The sequence below is a fragment of the Notamacropus eugenii genome, chromosome 1, assembly GCF_028372415.1.
Source record: "Notamacropus eugenii isolate mMacEug1 chromosome 1, mMacEug1.pri_v2, whole genome shotgun sequence".
Lineage (NCBI taxonomy): Eukaryota > Metazoa > Chordata > Mammalia > Diprotodontia > Macropodidae > Notamacropus > Notamacropus eugenii.
In genome coordinates, this window is record NC_092872.1 from 717054721 (window position 1) to 717063223 (window position 8503).

Sequence of the window (8503 nt, forward strand, 5' to 3'; positions counted from 1 at the left end):
AATGTTTTCTTATTAGTTTTCATCTCTGACTATTTTGTTATCCTAGCACGATGGCTGCTCCACTCTCTGGAAGTAGTCTGTAAGCCCAAGATACTCAAGAAGATCAGTTTGTTTCTGCTACAACTGCCTCTGGTGACCCTTCCTATCCATCTATCAACCATGGCCCAACAATCCTTCATGCCTTTTGACTGTGATGTAGATTACAAGCATACTTTAACCTCTAATAGGAGGATTCCTTAACTCCTGTGCCTTCTACATCTCAACCCAAATTTTACCAAGCACCTATTTGGTGTGTTGGTTCCTGCCAGTTGTCATTTGGAAATTTTTACCTGTCAAGTCTATGCTGCTTTTTTTGGCCACCACAGAGTGAGAAAAAACTAATTTCGATGTTTGCAAAGGAACAACTACCCTATTAATCTCTTCGCTAGGCGTCTAGGAGCCATTGCTCAGTTTGCTGTCTGAACAAGTACCTTCATTTGGGTGTGAGCTTTCCTGCTAGGAAGCTTAACTGCTCATGGATTCATCAGTAGTGACAGTTGTTAGACCAACCTTGATACCTTAGACTTTCCCTTTACTATGTCCACTTTATGAAAGTTTACGAAGACTTGTCCTTGTAGGATTTGATTATGGTATGCTCTGTCCATCTATCCCAGCTGCTAGTCCAACACAAAGGAGAACGAAAGCCCTGTCTTCCCTTTATCCATCCTTCTTTCTGACACACCTGTGTCCCTTCTTTCCTGTCTTGCTTGACTTACTATGATCCTGGATCATCTCCCAATAGGTTACTGATTCTCCTTCAATATTGGGACCATCTCACCTTGTGCCAATGAAACTCTCTCCCTGACACTTGATCTTTCTTTCTTTGGTCTCCAGTGGGTTTGCTTATGGTTATGGGTATGGGGCCTTGTGTTATGACAGCTGTGGGTATTTCTTTAAAACTGTGGCAAAGAAAAAAGAACAGTCTCAGGTGAAGGAACAGTAAGGGCTGCACCATCATCCTGACTATCTGTCTAAATTGTCCAGCCTGTGACATGAAGAAATGCTACCTCAGCATTTCACAACTGCCAAGTGTCCTCCACATCTAGGTGGGCTTGCTCATAAACAATTGCCTGTTCATGAACATATGGAAGATAGCTCCATTTCTGTTCCCCTGCAGCACCACAGCTTGGCCCTTGCCCTTCTGAATCCTTACCTCCACAGATAACTGCAGATCTACCACCACTCCTGTCTGCACCTCTGCATCTCAGTCTTCTGGGTCTACTTTTCCTTCATTGCTCCAGCTATGACTGAGCTGCACCATTCCTCCACTCAATCTGTTTCTGCCTTTACTTTTAGTTCATAAGCTCATGAAATGTCCTATACTTGAAGGACATAACCTGGCCCCTTTGTTGCTTAAATTTTTAGAATGCCTTACTATGATGACTCCCAAAATAAGCCCATGATGTTCTGTGTTGTCTGTAAGAATATTGCATCCCACCATTAAAATGAAACTTTTGTTTACAAGAACTGTTTTAATTGGTTCCTTGAATGCCAAAGAAGTTAGCTCGTGTCTCTTTTGGGCAATGCAACGTCTATTGGTGATATAGACTGTGATCCTTCTTACCCTATCTACATATATCAAGTTTGTTTCTTTTTTCTTTTAACAAATTATATCAATAAAATTTTTGTTACATTGACTAATTTCTCCTAGTACCCCTCTCCTTTTCATGAGAGCCATCTCATGTAACAAAGATTATTTTTTAAAGGGAAAAAAAATGAAGAGAAAAAAAGCAAAACTGATAAGCAGCAGCTTATCAATTTGTAACTCTTGTTTTATTGATCATTTAATCCATTCACATGTAAATTTATGAGTTAGGCTTATATTTTTATCCTTGTCTCTAATATGGCTTTCTTTTTATGAATTGGGATTTTAAAAAATTCATCCTCTTTAAAGATATTATTGTTTCTTAAATTATTTTTGTTTAAGCTATTTTAAGGAAACTTCATTTCCATAGGTTCCCTTCTCTTCACCCTTAACATTCCTCCCTCCACTCCCCAGTTGATAAATGGCCAAAGGATATAAAAAGGAAGCTCTCAGAAAAAATCGAAGCTATCAACAATAGATGAAAAATTCTCGAAATCACCACTGATTAGAGAAATGCAAATTAAGACAGTTCTGAGATGCCACCTCATACTCATCAGATTGGCGAATGCCATAGAAAAGAAACTGACAAATGCTGGAGGGGAAGTGGAAATACATGGGCACTGGTGCACTGCTGGGGGAGTTTTGAACTGGTCCTGTCATTCTGGTGGACAATTTAGATCTATGCTCAAAGGGTATTTTGACCCAGCACCACCACCACTAGGTCTGCATCCCAAAGAGATCAAAGAAAAAGGAAAAGAAACCAAATGCACAAAAGTATCTATAGCAGCTCTTTTTGTGGTGGCAAAGTATTGGAAATTGAGGGATGGCCTCATCTAAGGAATGGCCAAACAAGTTATGGTATATGATTGTAACTAAATACTATTGTGCTATAAGAAATGATAAGCAAGATGCTTTCAGAAAAACCAGGAAAGACTTACATGAACTGATACAAATGAACTGAGCATAACCTGGAGAACCATTATACATAGTAACAGCAATATTGTTCAATGATTAACTGTGAACGACTTAGCTATTCTTAGCAATACAAAGATCCAGGACAATTTCAAATGACTCATGTAGAAAAATGCTATCCACATCCAGAGAAAGAACTAAGGGAATCTAAATGCAGATAGAATCATACTATTTTTTCACTTTTTTCATTTTTTTTCCTTTGGTCTGTGTCTTTCATAACATGACTAATATAGAAATTTGCATTGCATGAGTGCACATGCATAACTTATATCAAATTGCTTACTATCTCAGGGAGGGGAGAGGTGAGGGATGGAGAAAATTTGGAACTCAAAATTTTTGAAAAATGAATGTTAACAATTGTCTCTACTTGTCATTGGGGAAAAATATTAAAAAAAAAAAAACAACCAAAACTATGGTACAAAAGAGAACATGAAAATAAAATACCATGCTCTTCCCCTCCTGTTGTCACTCAAAGGACTACCCCTTCTGGTATCTTCTATCATCCATCTATGTGTCCTTAGACCTTAGTAAGGAGGGGAATTGTGAGTCTCAATTCTTATGCTCCTACTCAATTTAATCAGTACTTACTAAATCATTATGATTTAATGGGTATCAGTGATTGTATTACTGAGTTAAGTAGGACAGAATTAAGTTTGATTTGGTTATGTTAATGCTATAAGAGTCATAATTCACTACGTTCTTCCTAATAATTCAAAGCTCTGCCTCAGTTGTCCTTTGTTGCAGATTGGATTTTTTGTGGCCTCTACTTCCATGTCTGCAAAGAGCAGAGGGAGAGGCCAAGTTGGGTTATTCTAATTTCACAGAGCTCAGTGAGGTTTGTGCTGTTCTCATTTTTGTTGTCATTTTCATTGTTGTCACATGTGGATACTCATTTCTTGGCTCCGTTTACTTCACTCTGTATCAGTTCATATCTTCTCATATTTTTCTGGGGTTTGCACAGTCATCTCTTAGTGCATGGTGATATTTCATTACATTCATGAGCCACAATTTGTTTAGCTGTCCCCTAATTGAGAAGTACCTACTTTGTTTTCAGCTACCTCCAAAAAATGCAGTTATGAATATTTTGGTGTAATATGGGATCTTTATTTCTTTGACCTCCTTGGGGCACATGCCTTGCAATCAACTTCCTTATTTCAAAACCAATCTTCACAGGTGACCAGATTGCTTCCCACCACTAGCTGGGCATAAGCAGGTAGTCTAGAGCTAGAATCAACGTGCTTGGGATCCAAAGCTACATATAAATAAATATGGATAAATTACTTATTATAAATATTTTTAGGTTTTCCTTTCCATGTTCCATTATCCCTTAACATTGAGGATACAAATAACTTGTGTTCAAATTAGGGAAGATGACGTGTAAAATCCAGGATATGAAGTATGGAAAGTCTGAACTCATTGGAACAAAGGTGGGTGGATTCTGAATTATGTATTATCATAAATGGAAGCACTATCTAACCGTTCCCTTTTGCTCTCCTCTTAGCCCAGCACTCACCTCTTAGAAAGAGCCAGAGATAGGTCATTTTCTGAAGGAAGTCGGAAGAGACTAAAATAAGAGGCAGGGGATGCAGCAGTACACCCAAGTGAATACCAGTCCATTAGAAACTAAGGGTTTTGAGGGCAAATACTGTGTTTTTTTTTTCTGTTTCCCCAATGTCTAGCACAATACTTGGCAGTCAACAAACATTTAAGGGCACACTATGTACCAGGAACTGTGTACTAAGCTGTAGAGACACAAACAAAGGCAAAAGACAGTCCCTGCTCTCAGGGAAACCTCTGTGTAATCGGGGAAACAACATGCAAAAAAACGTGCCAGGTTAGTCAGTCTGTCAGTCAACAAACCTTTATTAAATGCCTCTTATATGCTAGGCACTGTGCTAAGCACTGGTGATACAAAAAGAGGCAAAATACAGTCTCTGCTCATAGTATGATGGAGGAGACAGTATGCAAACAAGATGTACACACAAGCTAAATACAGCATAAGTGGGAAAATAATTAAAAGACGGAAGGATTCTGAGAGGTTGGGGAGGTATCTCTATAGATGACAGGATTTGAGTTGGGACTTAAAAGAAGCCAGGGGAAGTGAATAGGCAGAGATAAAGAGAGAGAGCATTCCAGGGATGGGGAACATACTGAGAAGATGCAGCTGAGAGATGGAGAGTCTTATTCCTGAAATAGCTAGGAGTGACATCCATTGTCACTGGATGGAAGAGAGTACATGGGGCTGGTGAGGGCAGTGTTAGATGCAAGAAGAAAGGAGAGGAGGGAGAGGAGGAGTGGTCTAGATTATGAAAGCTTTAAATGATTAATTAAATAAATTAGATTAAAAAACAGATGATTTTGTATTAGATCCTGGAGGTGCTGTTGATGTTGGGTGAATTGGACTGAAGTGAGGTGGAGTTGAACAATGTCTCATTCTCTCTTCCAGAGTCATCGGAAGTCCAGTGGAAAGACAAAAGAACAGGATGACTGGTAATGGCTGGGGATGCAGTGAATGGCCTTGTTTCCTTTGATGTCTGACCAAGCTTGAAGTGTGCCACAGTGTCTGCTTCAGCCACAAATTGTTCTCATCCACCCATTTTGCCTAGGGGGAAGTCTTCACATGCTTGGGATAGACATCTCACTAACTTACTATCGGTTACCCCTCACCCTGGTTTAATCTGTCTGCTGAGACATTTTGCCAGGGTATGGCTGCTTTTCCTGCTCCAGCTTCTTGGAGCGACAAGTGAGAGTTGAGTGTCAAGTAGACACCAAAAGTGGATGAACAGCTCTGAAAAGAGCTCAGCAGGCTGTCACACCGAGTCCTCCTCGGACACCCATACAGTCCAATTCTGGAGGTAACAGGGAGAAAGTAGAAGAGATGATATGGTCAGACCTGCTTAGCAAGATCGCTGTGGTGACTGAATGAGGCAGGTAAACCCACCAGCAGGCTATTGTAACAATCCAGGTGTGAGGGGAAATGTTGTAAAGGTGAAATTGGGCAGGTGAGAAATAGGGAGGGGTTGAGGATGCCAATAAGGATGTGAGCCAGAGTGCCTAGAAGGATGCTGTTACCCTCTACAGTAATAGAGGGGTTGGAGGTGGGGCAAAGATAAGTTTAGTTCTGAACATGTAAGTGTATATATATCTATATGTATATGTGTGCACACACACTAAACTGGGAGTAAACGATAGAGGGAAGGATTGAAGTGAAAGAGATCTCATATTTCATATCATCCAACCCTCTCATTTTACAGATGAGGTTTAGGTTAAGCGACTTGCCCAAGACCAGGTTCAGGTCACACTACTGGAAACCCACTGTCCCATACTGCCTTCATGGCTGGTACTCCAGAAATGTCTGTTCGACTGAATAATGCAACTAAGCAATACCATATACTATGATGATAATAACAGCTTACATTTCTAGAATATTTTGGAATTATAAGGAAGCAGCGTAACGGATAGAGGGCTGGTTTTAGATCTAGGAAGACCTGGGCTCAAATTCTGTGTTGGAGGCTTTTGTGTGTCAGTCTTCTTGTAAGCTCCTGGAAGGCAGGTAAAGTCTTTGTATTTTGCTGGTACATTATCTGTATTTCCAGTGCTTAGTATAGTGTCTGGCACGCAGTAGGCTCTTAGTAAAATGCTTGTTGACTTGTTCAATTGTGTGATTTTGGACCTTTCACTAAACTCAGGCAGCCCAGGCCACTCTTTAAGATTCCACATTTCCCAGCTGGTGCTCACTTGCATAGATAGGAATCCCAGAGTTCCTGCTGGAACAAACAAATCATCTCTGGTTTATATATACCCTTACCTCATGCAGGACTTTGGGAAGGGTTTTGAGGAGACAAAATGAAACAATGCTAGAAGAGTAGTGGAAAAACCAATAGACTCTGAAGGACCGTTTCTCAGCTTGTCAATCTTGGGCTTCTTTTTATGAAACTGTTTCATAGTCTATAAAATAGCGATATCTACAGGACTCAATACAGATGGAAGCACTTTGCAAAATCAAAGTCTTATGCAAAAGTAAAGTTGGGTTATTATGCTAAAGATTGGGCCGGGGTGAGTTTATTAGGATTCTCCCAAGGTATGTCAAGTACAAATAGTGAGGGTCAGCTCAAGGGATGAAAACTGAGGCATTGCACAGAGAAAGGATTTATCCAAAGCCTCTCTGGCTTGGGTCAGAATTATGGAAGTGAGAAGAGCAGAGGGTGTGGTGGGAAGGACATTGGGCTTGAAAGGTTCTGGGTTCAATCCCTGGTTCTGAGATTTATTAGGGATGTGACCTTGGGCTCGTCTGGGAGGCAGCTGGTGTGCCTTAAGTCTGAAAGAGTTTAAGAGCTGGGGGTCCCTGGGCAAGCCTAACCAAGGCGGCCACCTTGCCGGGACATGGTGAGGATGGAATGAGAGCATTCTAAAACGAGCGCAGCGCCGGGCACACAGTTGGCACTACCCCTCTCCCTTAACAACTCCTCTACTGTGACAGGGCTACCCCGAGATTCCTCACCCATTAACAATTCTCCAGCACCCCACAGAGCAGCACAGAAGCACCAGGCTTCAGACTCAGTGGACGGGCATTTATTAAAAACTCAAAGTTCTAAGCTAAGCGGTGGGTACACAAAGAAATAAAAACAAAAAGGCCACCGTCCCTGCCTCCAAAGACCCCACTCTAATGGGGGGGAAAGCGCAAAAAACTACGTAAAGAAGACCTGGAGGCAGGAAAAGCACCGAGGGGAGGGCAGGGAAAAGCGCTTTGAAGGAAGCTATGGAGAGAGATGGCGGGGCGCGGGCGCAGGCGGGCGCGGGGGGCAGCGGGGGCCGGGCACGGGGGGCAGCGGGGGCACGGGGGGGGGGGGCCGGGCACGGGGGGCAGGTGGGCACGGGGGCCGGCGGGGCACGGGGGGCGGCCGGGCACGGGGGCAGCCCGCGCGAAGACACGGCCCGGGAGAACGTCGCTTTGCATTTCTGTCCCTCTTTCCCCGGCGGCCACAGCCGCAGTGCTCAGCTCTCAGCGGGGAGCCTTCCTCCCCAGCCGGACGCGTCCCAGAAACGCCGGTAAGATCCACTTCCTGGGCCGTACTCAGAGGCAGGGCTCCTGACCCTCAGCCGCCTCCGCCGCGCCCATTGGGCCACCGGATGCTGGAGAGGAAATGGCCCCAGGGCCTGGAGCTGTCAGTTTGTCTCGGCCCTGCCAGCTTCCTCCCAGGCCGGCCCCTGGACTCGCGCCAAGCCCCGAAGCCCCTCCGCCCGGGCCCCTTTTCATGGGGAGGGTCCGTGCCCTTCGTGGAGAAGGGATCCCACCCGCTGTCCCACTTTTGTGCCCTTCAAGGATACGGGCAGGCGGGTCCCCGGTTTAGAGGTGTAAGGCGGCCGGGCCCAGCCGCCAGGTGTCTTCTCCCCCCCGAGGGCGAGGCCAGGTTTCTGGGTGCCCAGAACCCTGGCCCGGAGGAGGGGCCGCCCCCCGTCCTGGGATCTGCCGTTGTACTGGGGAGGAGAGCGAGGCGCCTTCGGGGGGGGGGGGGGTTGCAGCGAGCAACTTTGGCCAGGTGAGGGAAAGGACGGGGCTGGGGGTCGGCGTTCCGCCGAAAAATCCCCAAAACGGGGCCACGAAACGGGAAAGGTGATTCACCGGTCTCACGTGGGAAACACCGGGACTCGGAGGGGGCGGGGGAATCCTTCCCAGACGGGGCGAGGCCCTCAGTTCGCAGATCTCCAATCGGGAGACTCGACGAAGTCACGTGGCACTAGAACGCTCCTGCGCTGGGAGGGGCAGACCGGGTGACGTCTATGGAGGGCGTGGCCCCCTTGGGAGGAGGGCGGGCGGGGCGCGCAGGGTCACGTGGGGGCGCCGGGCCGGTTATAAGGGGCGGCCGGCGGCGTGAGCCGGTTAGGTGATGGCTGACGGGGCGCCGC

At 45.2% G+C, this 8503-nt stretch overlaps 1 long non-coding RNA gene across 1 annotated transcript; it reads right to left on the reverse strand.

The window, feature by feature from the left end:
• Window positions 1-4441: 4441 nt before the first annotated feature.
• On the reverse strand, window positions 4442-8374 carry LOC140521568 (uncharacterized). The gene is made up of 2 exons (XR_011972985.1): window positions 8220-8374; window positions 4442-7729 (listed from the first exon to the last, which is right to left on the reverse strand). It is a non-coding gene; the product is annotated as an uncharacterized lncRNA (long non-coding RNA).
• Window positions 8375-8503: the final 129 nt, after the last annotated feature.